A 14,467-nucleotide genomic window follows, 5' to 3' on the forward strand; every position below is an offset into this window, starting at 1 on the left:
TATTGCATCTGGGCCTCATGGTCCTTTCATGCTTTGATAGAGAGAAGGGGTAGAACAACTGTCTAATGGTGGGACTGGGAGAATGATCACAAAAAGGATGCCAGGCTCCTGAAAGTGGAGTGGGAACGGCTGATATCAGAGGGAGGGGCTAAGACCAGCCTTGTGATGGTTGGAGGAATCCTGGCTAAGTGAGGGAAAAGGAAAAGATAAAAGCCCCAAGGAGAAACCACGAGGACTTGCAGCCCCACTGCTCTGTAGCTGATTGCAGGCAGTTAGGCACCCAGACAGACAGACAGACTAAGGCTGTTCTCAGGCATCGTGGCTGAGCTCAGGCTACCCTGCTTTGCGTATCTCATGAGCATTTTTGTGTTTGACCACAGCTGACTAAAGTATCTTTGCTTCCAGAGGATTTGCTAACAGAGATACAACTGCAAGAGAAAGGCAGATATTTCAGTCCAGGCCAATGGGAAAAGCTGAACTTTCACCTTTCTCTTAGAGTTTATGATGAGGTTTGGAATTCAGACTTATGTTCAGAAGATTTTTTCTTTCTTTTTTCATTTGAGTTTCCAAAGGATGGCAGGGACCTTAGATGACAATTTTCAAACTAATATTTTCACCAAAAAGGATTAAATAAAAAATAACTAGTAATCTTTCTTTTTATATTTTGGTTTAAAGTTTAGTATTCTCCTTCATGTGGAGGATGACCAGTTTTACACTTTACTGGAAAAAAAACAAAATATGTTTTAATTTTATAATTTGCTTTCCCAAGAGCCCATCAGATTTCTCCAAATACTCATCTAGAATATATCCTTCAATTTTTCATGAGACTCTGGACATCAACAGGTAAGATTGCTCCATGACATCATGACACCTTAGCCCAAATACCCTCTCCCGTGGTTGTATTTCCTTCTACAGTCATGTGCTGCCACATCACGTTCCAGTAAAACAACAGATCGCACATATAACAGTGGTTTCATAAGAGTATAATGGGCCAGGTGCGGTGGCTCATGTCTGTAATCTCAGCACTTTGGGAGGCTGAGGCAGGTGGATCACCTGAGGTCAGGAGTTCAAGACCAGCCTAGCCAACATGGTAAAAACCCTTCTCTACTAAAAATACAAAAATTAACCAGGTGTGGTGGTGAGCATCTATAATCCCAGCTACTTGGGAGGCTGAGGCAAGACAATTACTTGAACTCAGGAGGTGGAGGCTGCGGAGAGCCAAAATCACACCACTGTACTCCAGCCCAGGCAACAAGAGCAAAACTCCATCTCAAAAAAATAAAGTACAATGGAGCTGAGAAACTGCAACACCAGAGTAAACAAACTTAACTGCAAACAAGAGAGCCAGGATTTGAACATCCCTGACTCCAGAGCCTGTGTGCTGAGCTACCAAGCCTTTCTGCTCTCACCAGTGTGATATACTAAATGTTCTGGGATCACCTCCTCCAAGCAGCCTTCCTGGCCAGCATCTCCATCCCACCTCCTCTGCTCTGGGTTGCATCTGCCCTTAATGTTCTCATAGCTCTTCATCAATTGTCTCCCAACAGGGACTGCATATCCCTTGAAGACAAGGTCCATGGCTTATTATCTTTATAATCCCAGCACCTCACATGGTGGCTACCAGAGAGTGGGAGCTCAAGGAGTGTTGAAATAAAAGACACCTAGAGAAGATGCCAGAATTAAACATCTATTATTCTCATGTTGAATCTATTATATATATTTATACTTTCATCTTATATAATGGCATTACTATAATTATCCCTTTTATAACATAATATTGATGGCTAATTTAGATGAATTGATTCTATTTTCAAGTAATTCTGCTAGAGCTCTTTGACTATGGTAGGCAGCTAAAATATTCAAGGTATCAACAGTGGCCAAATGAATCAATAAAAGAAAAATAAAGGTCATATATTAAATAAAGTAGAATCAAACGATAATTGTTAAGAGTGAAGGCCAAAATGTAACCAACCATGATGAATATTTAAGAGCTCCCATTTTAGCAATCGATGCCTTTCCCCCACAGGAACTCACTATAACGCACTGCACAGATCCCATTGAAGGGAAGAGTTCCTGTCACCTCTCTTCCAGACTCCCTGTCAAGCCAGGCTTTCTCCTCTTGAAAGCACCCTTAACTCTTGACTTCAGGAGGCTGCTAGCAAAAGTCATGACACAGAGAAAATGTGCACTAGCAGAGTCCTTACTAGGAGCACAAAGTTAGGAGCCCAGCTCCTGAGCAAGTGAGCAGAAAATCATAGTGGTAAATCTTGAGCCTATACCTACTAGCATTTATCTTGAGGAGGTTACTTAACTTCTTCAGGTCTCAGTTTCCTCATATGTAAAACAGAGGTAAAACAGCCCCTACTTCATAAGGCTGCTGGGAGGATTTGGTAAGATGATGTATATAAAGTACTTCCCACATTACCTGGCACATCGTAAGTGCTCAGTAAATGTCAGCTACTGTGGTCTAGGCAGATTGGTGAGTGATAGCATCAATGTCTCACACAACAGAACCAGCCTGAGGGATAGCTTTAGCACAGGTGCCAGGACTGGAAAACTTCGATCCTCACTGAGTCCTGCAATAATATGTCAAGGGAACTGATATGGTATAGACTGCCTGGATGCAAATGATCAGCTTCTAGCTGTGTGAGCTTAGAAGAGTTTCTTAACGTCATTGTGCCTCAGTTTCCTCATGTGTAAAATGGTGACAATAATTGTACCTGACCCATACATTATCATGATTAAAGGTATATTTATATGTGTGTGTTGTGTGTGTACGTGTATATCCATATATATATACACATATATACACACATGTGCAGTATGTATGTGTGTGTATATATATGGATATACACGTACACACAACACACAGACAAAAACATATATGAACAGCTTTGGTACAAAACAATATAAATAAGCTGTTATTATTATTATTCCAGGCTACCTTCAGCCTTCACTTTCTACCCAACAGCTCTGTGTTGAAGTAGATAGAGAAATGACATTCTCTGTGGTCACTGAGGGAAATTTAACATATCTTCCTACATTTGTTCAAATAAGCTGAGAAATCCTTGCTACTCAGTATTTCTACTGGACAAAGTTGGAGTCCAATATTTCAATAGGACCCTTTCTGTTTTTAAATTATTTATTAACCAGTTTGTGACAATGCACCGGAATTCATATTTTTCCTATAAAAGTCTGATTCCCCTGCCCCTAAGTGTTTCAGAGAGAAAAAGAAAGAGGTCTGGCTCAGGAGAACAGTTTTGTCGAGTAAAAATGGCCCCAAAACTCTTTACAATTCTCATTTGATTACTCTTACCATAGAAAACAAAACAAAACCAAAAAACCGGTTATGAGGACTTTAAACAAAACTCATTATACGAAAAGGAAATGGCACAAGTCGCACACAAAACTACTGCATAGTTTCTGAATTAAGTCAAATGAAGTAAGGAAGCATCCAAGATAAGGCTGAAACACACCCTTCCCACTAGCGATCTGTTATTCTCTGATTAAAAAAAAAAAAAGCAAACAACTGTAATAGAAGCCAACCCTGGGCTACGTGAGGTCCTTGCAAAAGGTACCTTCTCTATTTCCTCCTACCAATATCCACAGCAGCGCTGTACCAAGACATTTCTGCCCCATAGTGCTTTCATAGTCACTAGATCTCTCTTCCACCCGCAGCAGCACCCCCCTCAACACACAGACAATTACATGGATGGTTTGGGGTGAGGGTGAGGAAAGAGAAGACTGAACAGTTTCTGATTCACTGCACACACAGGGTCCTCTTGTAAACACCTGGATACTCAGCAACCACTAGCTCTCCCCCATTATCCTTCCCCAGCACTTGGTTTCCAAATATGGAAGAAACAGCCCCTCCAAAAGACTGTATCTCAAACTCTCACAATGCCCACCCTATACCCAGCACAATGCAGAATTCATCAAAATCATATTTAACAGGCCCCAGAAATTTCAATCTACTAAAATTTTTCTGGTAGTGCTATCTGGATACATGCCTGTTGCATTTTAAGCTAGATGAGGTAAAATATTTGAAAGAATCCTATATTCTAGCTCTCCTAATATGATAATATATATCATTTATTATCTAAATTTGCCACATGTCAGAAAGCCACTACTCTGGTGGCAGCTCAGCAGCCTATGGAAAATGAGCCAGGACACTCAGTCTAGTTGCAGACAGCAGATGCCTGGGTCACATATCACCCATACAGGGGACAGCTCTAGAACCAGTGTCCCAGTGAGGCTCAGTCGGTGGCAAGACAGGCCAGAACAGGGAAACCTGTGACCCCAAGTAGTCAGAGTCCAGGATCAGAGCTGGTGTGGGAGAAAGATTCCAAGGGAGACAACTGGTACTAAGGAGTTCACAGAAGAAAAAAGGAAGATTTGGGGCCTGAGGCAGCACACCACCCCAGGGAGCAGACCAGCTGAAGCTCAGTCACAAGGAACGGGACAAAAACCAGTCACCAGTGAGCCACACCAGATCCTTTCAGGAATTAGTGGTGTTTGGATATACAAACACACATAAATACACCTAACTATGTATGAGAGAGAAACTCTAGTTAAGAAAGTATAGAATTAGGTATCTAGTCTCAGATTTAAGCCTCACAAGCTATGTGACCTTAGGCAAATCACTTACCCTCTCTCAGCCTATTTCAGCAGCTGTAAATGGAGACTTCATCTTTCACACCTGTTGCACAATGTTGTGAGGACCTGATGAAAGAACAGATGTGAACACAGTTTATAATCCACAGTACTCAAGAGCCATAGCAGGGGCTTCTTTTCTTCCTTATTAACATACCTGAGGGATGCTCTGGAAGGATCAGATTCTGTGCAGCCTTTACAAGCCCCCTTTTGCCTTGCAGTCTACTCTCACTCTCTCTCTCTCTCTCTCTGTCTGAAAAATCATTGCTCTAGACCAGCAGTGAAGCAGACATTTGATTATTCTAAGTTGACACTGGAGGCCTGGATGCCACGAGGCTCACAGATGTGCTTTCTTTAGCCTGTAGTTTGGCCTGCACAGGGTACCTCTTCTACTCCTCATGCTCCCCAAAATTACAAATATCCTGTACAACTTCTAATATTTAAAAATCAGTAGATTTCCATAAGGATATAGCTTTACAGCTTTATAGCTTCCCTTGAAAACATCAAAAGATCTAGCAACAATGGATCTAAATTCCCACACGGCAACACTATGTTACAACAGTGGTTCTCAAATCGCCAAAGCGTATTAAAGCAGAGACTGCAAGGCTCCCACTTTGAGAGTTTCTGAATCAGTGGGCTGAGACGGGGCTGAAAATCTTCCATTTCTAACAGGTTTCCAGGTGATTCTGATGCTGCAGGTCCAGGGACCCATACTTTGAGAACCACTATGCTTGATCATTGTATGGGCTTCTCCCTTTACATAGGGTGTGCAACTCCCATTTGCCATAGCACCCACCACCTCCTATTGTCAGTGAGACAAGTAAGAATCTGATGTCATTTATCTGGCTTACTCTGTTGTTTTTCTTACACATGCAAAGCCATGTGACTGACTGAATCTACCTGGCCTCCTAGGCAATTGAGTTAGCAACCTCTGCTCCTTTGAGGCAAGAACTCTGACTTACCTAATACAGCACTGTCTTCTCTTTCTCCCTCTCTCCTCTCTCTTTCTCTCTCTCTCTCTCACACACACACCATCCCATGCAATGTCTTACACATAGCATTTAAATATAGTAATTGATTTTAATTTCTGCCTACAGTCTAAAACTTTCAAGGCCTGAAGATAAGGGACAGAAAGGCTTTTAAGCAAGGAGTTGGTGTAGTCATCTCCTCTTACCTAATAGATCCAGAGCTAAGAGCAGGGCCATGCTGCCTCAAATTTCACAGAGGCGGGAGGTAAAGAATGAAACAGATCAATGGGTCAGCCATGAGTTCTCCTGAGATCCACTTGTCTAATTAGCGTCTCAATTAGTACTTATCTCAATCCTAGTACTTATCCCCAAATCCCCTAAAATTAGCTACCATCCAAGAGTATTGTCAACTGAGCAATTCAACAAACCGCCTTCACTGATTGGTTTTGTTATTCACCAGCCTGAGGGCATGGGGGACACCTGGGTAATAACTTCATGTCTCCTCTTGCTTTATTTTCTATGAGCTCATTAATGAACCTGGAACAAATTCTGTGTGTGTTCCGAAATCCACTAAGTAAAGCCACTATGGAAAACAATATGGAGGTTCCTCAAAAAACTAAATATAGAGTTACCATTTGATCCAGCAATCCCACTTCTAGGCATGTATCCACAAGAATTGAAACCAGTATGTCAAAGAGATATCTGCACTCCCATGTTCATTGCTGCAGTGTTCACAATAGCCAAGTTATGAAATCAACCTAAGTGACCATCAATGGACAAAAGAAAGTGGACAAATCCAAAAGAAAATATGGGATATAAACACAATGAAATATTATTCAGACTTTCAAAAAAGGAAATTCTACCATTTGAGACAAAAAGGATGAACTTGGAGGACATATACGCTAGGTGAAATAAGCCAGGCAAAAAAAGACAAATACTGAATAATCTTACTTGTATGTGGAATATAAAAATGTTGAACTTATAAAAGGAGAGAATGGTAGTTACCAGAGGCTGGGAGTCTAGGGAGTGGCTGAGGAGATGTTGGTCAAAGTATATACAAAGTTAGACAGGAGGAATAATTTTTTGAAATTCATTATATAATAGCATTATGTATTATTAACCATAGTTATAGCAATGTATTTTATATATCAAATTTGTCAAAAGAATGTATTTTAAATGTTCTCAATAGAAAAAAATGGTAAGTGTGTGAGGTTATGGATATGTTAATTCACTTGGTATAATCATTCCATAACGCATACATATACTGAAACATCACATTGTACCCCATAAAGATATACAACTATTATTTCTCAATTAAATATAAAGATTTAAATTTTTAAAAACCTACCAAAATGCAGGCCAGACTCTTTCCCTTGTCCACTCCCAACTCACAAGATCTATCTCAGTTCCTTGTACCAAAGCCATGGTTTGTGTAAAATGACCCCAAATTTAACTTCCATGAAGAGTTTAAATGTTTCTCTTCTCAACAGTGAAATTGGCAGTTCATTCTAGAAACTCTATAAAAGATACCAGTCATTAAGGCAAACAAATTTTATCCTTCTTTCATGGGCTAAGAGTGAATGAAAAGGGGGTACACCAAGGTAATTTGTGAAGGCTTGAGCACAAGTGTGACCAAAAAGGATGAAACCTCTAAATTAACTGTTAGAGTCCTCTCCTGCACTGTCAAAAAGTAGCTTCAGAGCAGTATTATTATTTTATGGAAAATGGCCCGGAGGCCTATTACAACTTCCCAGGATTATACAGTTACAATCAAAGACAGAGATGAACTCATTCTCAAACCCACAGCCTCAAAACCAATTATCATCACTCTCCATAGGCCTTGTATCAAGGACATACCTTCTCCACAAACTCCAAAAAGCTTAAGGACTCCAAGGCTGAAGATGGCTCAAAAACGAAATGGAGCATGATGATTACTCCTCAAAACAAGGAGAGAGAAACAGAAAATTAAAACATAGTGTATCAGAGAAAAGACATGCAAACACACTTTTACAGTGACAAATCATTCCCAGCCCAGAAAGACTTTGCTTTAATCTAGTTGAAAGTAATAACAAATTCCAAGAAAGAATAGATCTCTCAGAAGGAGATTGGGAAGTAGAAACAAAGGTAAAAGAGTCTGAGACACAAGTTTTCAAAGCCCATCAAGCACCTCCAGGGAGAGCCTTGGCCAAGCATCCCAATCCTTAAAGAACAGAGACGCCTAAAACCTGTGAATTCCAGGAAAGCCAAAAGGAAAAGACTAACAGATTTGACCACATAAAAAGTAAACACTTCTATAAGGTAAAAGATCCCATAACAAATTCAAAAGGTGAATGAATATAGACGAGGAGAAAATATTTGAACCTATGTCAGAAAAAGGGTTAATATTATTTATTGTATTATAAACATCCCTCCACGTACACACATATCATACCCTCCACCAAAAATGATCAAGGACAAACAATCCAACAGATAAAATAGACAGGAGGGTAAATTCATAGACAAATCATGAAACAGGAAATGCAAACATCCCAAAAACATGCAGAAAAATTCACAATCTCACCTGTAGTCAGGAAACATGCAACTCAAAATAAAGATGTATTGTTTTTATTAATCACACAGCTAGGTGGAAAAAAAACAAACTAAAAAACTAAAAATATCAGCATCACTCAGAACTGGTAGGAATATAGGGAAACAGATATGCCTCTATGTTGCTTGGGCTACATAATCCTTGGAATATAATTTAGCCATGGCTAATAAAAATAAGTATGTTCTTTAATCTCAAATCCCTCTTTGGAGAAGTGCATATTGAGGTTATGCAGTGCCAAAAAATAACCTCAACATTCATCAACAAGAGAAATAATTGAATAAATTCCAGACATCCATATGAATATTGTGAAGTTATTAAAAAGAACAAAAATAGCATTAATTTGGGAGATAGTAAAAGGCAGTGGTAGCACTTTGGACTCAAAAGCCAGATTGCCCAAGTTAAAAGCCAGATTGCCCAAGTTCCAGTTGCTGTTCCCACAATCACTAGCTGTGAGACCTTGGGTAAATTAATCACATGTCAGTTCCTTATCTACCCACTGGGGACAATAGTGCCATGGTAGTTGTAGGGTAAATGAGGTGAAGCACAGGGCCTGGCATGCAGCAAGTGCTAGAGTGATGTCCATGAGATTCTGTTGGGAGACAGAAAGACGGCACAAAATGAATAGCATGAATCATTTAAGTTAAAAAAAATTGTTTTATACAGTGGACTCTGTGTGTGTATGGGTATGGTGTTGGTGGTGAGAGGAAAGGATGAAGTTTTAACTTTTTCTTTCCACATCTCTCTGTTCTTTGGCTTGTTACAAAGAACATGTCTTGCTTTTGTCATTTGGAAAAATGATTCAATAACATTTTTTGGAAGTGGGGTAGATGAGCATGCTTCACAAGTACAGAGGATACAAAGGCATAATTAAAGACAGGGAGTGAATCTGGAAACCGACAAGTTTGGTGTGTCTGGAGCACAGACCATGTGATGCAGAGCAGTAGGATATAAGGATGGAGAGTACATATAAAGGGTCGTGTGTTCAAGGGAGGGAGTGTAGACTTTAGCCAGATATTCATGGAAAGTTCTTAGGAAGAAAGGAATGCGAAGTATCAGCTGTGCTTTGGCAACCTGAAAAATAGATTCCACCTCCCCACTGAAACAAAACTTTCAGTGGCTCCTCTTTACTCTGTATGGGGATAAAGTCCAAGCCTAAGTCCACGAGCCTTATCTGCAGCCTTCTCACCTCACCCTCCAGCTCTTCACTACCACTGTGCTCAGCTACCTGTGTTTCTTAGAAAACTCTGCCCTCTCCGCGTCCAGACCTTGGTTCAGGTCACAGCTTCTACACACAGTGCCCTTCCTCCTCATGCTGCGCTAACTCCTCAGAGCTCACCTCAATCCCCTGAGGCTGTTTCCCATCTAGATCCTCCCAGATTACACCAAGATTATCCTCAAAAAATACTTATACATTGATTTATAATTGTCAGCTTATTGTCAGCCTCCCCAACTAGACTGCAAATCTTTAAGAACTGGTACTTGATATGATTCCCTGTTGACTCCTCAATACCCAGCACAGAACACAAAGGATAGAGATCTTGAAATATTTGTGAAATAAATGAATGCTTTTAAATACATGAGCCATCTAACGAATTTCCCTTTCTAGTATTCAATGTTTTTCAAAAAGCTTTCTGATTTAATTCACTATCCTATATATGTTAGCCCATAGGCAGAAATTTTTCAACACATCGTATCAGTGCAACTCTGAGTCCATGTGACAGTTATATTGCTCATTAGAAACTAATAAATTGGCATAGGGATTTTATATGTCACTCTTGTAACTCAGTTCATGAAAGTTCTTTACTGGAGAAAAAAAATTTCCATGTGCTGGCAAAAGCAGATTTCTTAGCATTCAAAACGAAGGGCCACAACTCTGAACAATGAAAAATTAGTATGATGAAAGGCCTTTTCTGGGTACATCTGGGCCTTGGTTTAATAATTTATTCAGCAAATATTTAGTAATCCCACCAAATGCCAAGCTTTGTTCTAAGCTTTGAGGATAGACCAGGAAACAAGACAGAAAAGCTCTACCACCATGAAATCACATTCCACATTCTACTAGGGGCTAACAGACAAACAGATAACAAACATGTAAAAAATAAGATAATTTCAGGTAGTGCTAAATGCTATGAAGAAAATTAAGCAGGACAGAAAATGATTAAAGTTGGGGGAGAGGAGGTGAGAGCTCTTTAGAGAGGTGGTCAGGATAAGGCTTCTCAGAGGAGAGGATATTTGAGCTGAGACTTGAGGGATGAGAACAAGTCAGCCAAGAGAAATGGGGTAGAGAATTCCAGACCTAGAGGAAGAGCAAATGCAAAATCTCTAAGGTGGGAATGAGGTTAGAGTATTCAAGCAAAGACAGAAAAGCAATATGACTGGATAATAATGAGCAAGGAAGGCAATTTGAAAGCAATCAAAGGGAAGGTATAGAATAGGTCATATAGGCCATGATAAGGAGTTTGGATTTTATTCTAATTGCAAGGCAAAGACATTAGTGAAGTATAGGAAGGGAAGTGATAGGTCTGATTTGTATTGTTAAATGGCTAATAACAGAGAATGAACTCTGAGAAGACAAAAGTGGAAACCAAGACGCCAGTCAAGAAGCTGTTGTCATGGTTCAGATGAGAGCTGCTGATGGCGTGCACTAGGATAGTAGCTATAAACATGGTAGGTGGTCAGTCAGATTTGGGCTAATATCTTGAGGGGCCAACGGAACTTGATAGATTGGATACTGGAAAGAAGAGAAAAAGAAGAATCAAAGTTTTAATCTCTTGGTTCTCTCATCAGAAATTTCTACACCTGCATACCGCTAAAAGTCAATTGTTCTACTGCAGATCTTTCATTCAGCAACCATCACAATGTAAAGCTAGTCAAAATTTCTGCTTCTGCATGACAATACTCGAACTATGTGTGCCAATTTATTATAGAGGATTCAAAAACAGTTTATTTTGCATTAAACTAAGGCTCTTAACTTCTGAGGGTTTTTTTGTTTGTTTGTTTGTTTGTTTGTTTTTTGCAATCTGAAAAGCAGCTCATTTTCTAAAGACCAAGTACTTATAAAACAACATCAATTTGTACCCCCTTTAAAAAGCACCATTTCTATATTAGAGATCTATAGGCACATAGCTTCTATTACAGTAATCACTTCTTCATTTTGCTTTTTAGTCTTATTTTCTCATATGATGGCCGTGTTTCATATCACAGTTTTATGAACATTAAAACCAAGGCTTAGCAAGCCAGACCGCTTACAGCACAAGTAGAAACAGAATGGCAAGCTAGCTTCCTTAGAGTCAACCCTTAATGTATTCATTCATCGTCTGTGAAACTCCAGCAATAGTGAATCTCAAAGAACTGTTCAAGGCTGTAGAGCAATTTTCTTTCTCCTGAACCTAACTCTTTTGATACTTTATATATATTGCCCAGTAACAGACTCTTAGAAAACAATATTTTGAAAATATAATTACTATGTACAAATCTATGAAATGTATATAAAATATTATTAAAGGGAAAAATCAGGATCGAACATACGCTCATAGCCAAAAAGAACTTAGGAAAATTCACAGTACTTATTGTATTAATATGCACAGTACTGTTAAGGACTGAGAGTATTTAGGGCTTGGAAGTAAACCACACTCCTCTTTCCCATCAAGGTATAAACCACCTGAGACACTGCATTGGATACTGGAGAGAAGAGAAAATAAAGAATCAAAGTTATGATCTTTTGGTTCCTCTCATCTGAAATTTCTGCACCTGCATGCTGCTAAAAGTCAGCTGTTCTACTGAAGAACTTTCACTCAGTAATCATAATGAAGTAAAGTTTGTCAATATTTTGTATACGTTTCATAGATTTGTACATAATTCAATCTAACACAAAAGAGTAGACAGCTGAAAACTACTACGCCTACTGATAAAGCTGATGCTGGAGACTGCATGGCAACAATGGGCCTCCCAACATCAAACTGTAGGATGAGGCAGGCTTACACTGAGGTGCTAACCCGCAGTGCAGAGCAATGGCAATCCTCCCCTCCCTCACTCCACAGGCCTATCCTGTAAAATCTGCAGCACAAAGAAATAGGCCAGAAGGCATGATTCCTGAGAGAAGCCTGACCCTAAAAGTAAGACTGGCCAAAGAGGCCAAAGTTTCTCACAGAGTTTCTCACCATCAGGTATCTTACTTCACGGAGAAGAGGAAGGGGTGACCCAAGGGGCCAGGAGTATTAACAGGAACCCCCGTAACTACATCACATTCCCCACTCAATTTTATTCTCTTAGCTTAGTAGTCTTCACACTGGCGTAAGTCTACCCTGGGATTCCATGAGTACTTTCTAAGGAGAATACAGGCATAGGAAATTTTAAGGAAATCTATTCCTTTATTCAACTTTCACCTATTCTTTTCCAAAATTGAGCCGCCTGAAACATGACTGAGGTTGAGATGTCACATCAATTCTATTTTTACAACTCCCTTTAAAAATCATTCTTTAAGCTTCAAGTCAGTGACAAGTTAAAAAAAAAAATCATCTTTTCCCACTTATAAAAGACAGGCATCTTCTTACCCATCCCAGATCCTTCTATAGCAAATTGCCCTAGTGTGCAAAAAAACCTCTAAGGCATACAAAGGAACAATTCCAAATACTGTCTTGAAATCCATATTTGATTTAATCAGGGTATAAGAAACCTACATGAGGATTTCCTGGCTTTCCTCATATATATTTCTGTTAAGAGAAAAGCACGGTGCTAGAAATTGGGTATTTTGGTCTATGTTGAGGTGTTCTGAGTTTAGACACACTGGGGCAGGGCAGGGGCTGTGCTAATTTTTGTCTAATGCCATTTCCTCTTCCATTTCCTGATGATGTCAAAGAACGCGGTTGAGAGAGCAAATAAAAATACTAAAGGAGATTGTACCCTACTTCATCCAGATAACAAACTCACAGTCAGTTTCCAGGCTCCACATATACATCTCAGAATTCGGATATGCAAGATTTGTGAAAATCATTCTGGGAAATACCAATTAGCTACAAGGCACACCTGCTCTGGAATGAGCGTATTTGATGTAAAATCTCATTCTCCTGTGTCTCAGTTGCAAATTCCACATGATTTCAAGGAAAAGAATGTAAAACAATTCCAAATTTCCTTGCAATAGATCAGTGTCACATGAAAAAGGAACATATATAACTAGAAAGTTAATGTTTCTTATTTTCTCGACTAGATATTCAGATCTTAGGAGAAAATATTCTAATTAATTTTTGTCAAAAGATTGAATACAGTAAATCTATATTCACTTTTTTACCCAAATATGTCTGCTCACTGTTATTTGTTAAACATTTCTCACCTCATTATTCATTCCTACCATTCATGTAATAGGCTTAGATTTAGATACATTCTTTTCTATTGTAAACAATACATTTAACAACAATCATTTATTTGCTTTTGTAAGCCCTACACCTAATTATCTTCCATCATATTTTCCCATTTTGTTGCCAAGCAAAAAGTTGTATTTACCTATAAATACATAAACTAATTGAGGAGAGGTGAGCTCCATTCACTTCATTGAAAGATATATTTCCAACAAAATTTTAGTTCTCTTTGTTTGGACAAACGGAGGCAGGATGGCGCACTTCCGGGTTCTTCTTCACCACCAACTCTTCCCCCCGCGCGAAAATGCAGCCGGCACCTGGGAAGGTGCAGATCAACTGGGCATGCGCCAGGTGACGTCAATCCGTCAATCCGAAGATACCAAGATTTACCTGGTCGCACCTGCGGAACGCCCCCCGACACGCCCGTGCCCCACCTATTGCCCTCCCACTCCTAGAAAAGCCGCTCTTGGCCAGGGTCCCACACGGACTTCCCAGCCCTACTCCTGTCGGGATGTCGGGACTGCAGGAACTCCGTCTGAGAGCCCCACCGGGGGACTCTGCCGGCCTTCTTTGCCGGAGGCTGACAGACCTCTTCCCCACACCTTAGGTTACCAAAAATAAACTTGCAGTTTTGCTCCTACACTTGCCTACGGCTGGTTCTTTTGCGCTCGCTCGGCTGGTCTTAGAAAAACAAATCACTCTTTAGTAATTACTTGTAAAAATTTATAATGTAGGTATGATTATTATGTACTAACAATAATTGTAATTATAATTCAAAATAAATTTTTGCCACTTAGAACCTTATAGTCATAGGAATTTTTTTAAATTACAAACTTTTTTTTTTTGAGGCAGTCTCTCTTTTGTCATCCAGGCTGGAGTGCAATGGCATGATCTCAGCTCACTGC

The sequence above is a fragment of the Piliocolobus tephrosceles genome, chromosome 3 (assembly GCF_002776525.5).
Source record: "Piliocolobus tephrosceles isolate RC106 chromosome 3, ASM277652v3, whole genome shotgun sequence".
Classification (NCBI taxonomy): domain Eukaryota; kingdom Metazoa; phylum Chordata; class Mammalia; order Primates; family Cercopithecidae; genus Piliocolobus; species Piliocolobus tephrosceles.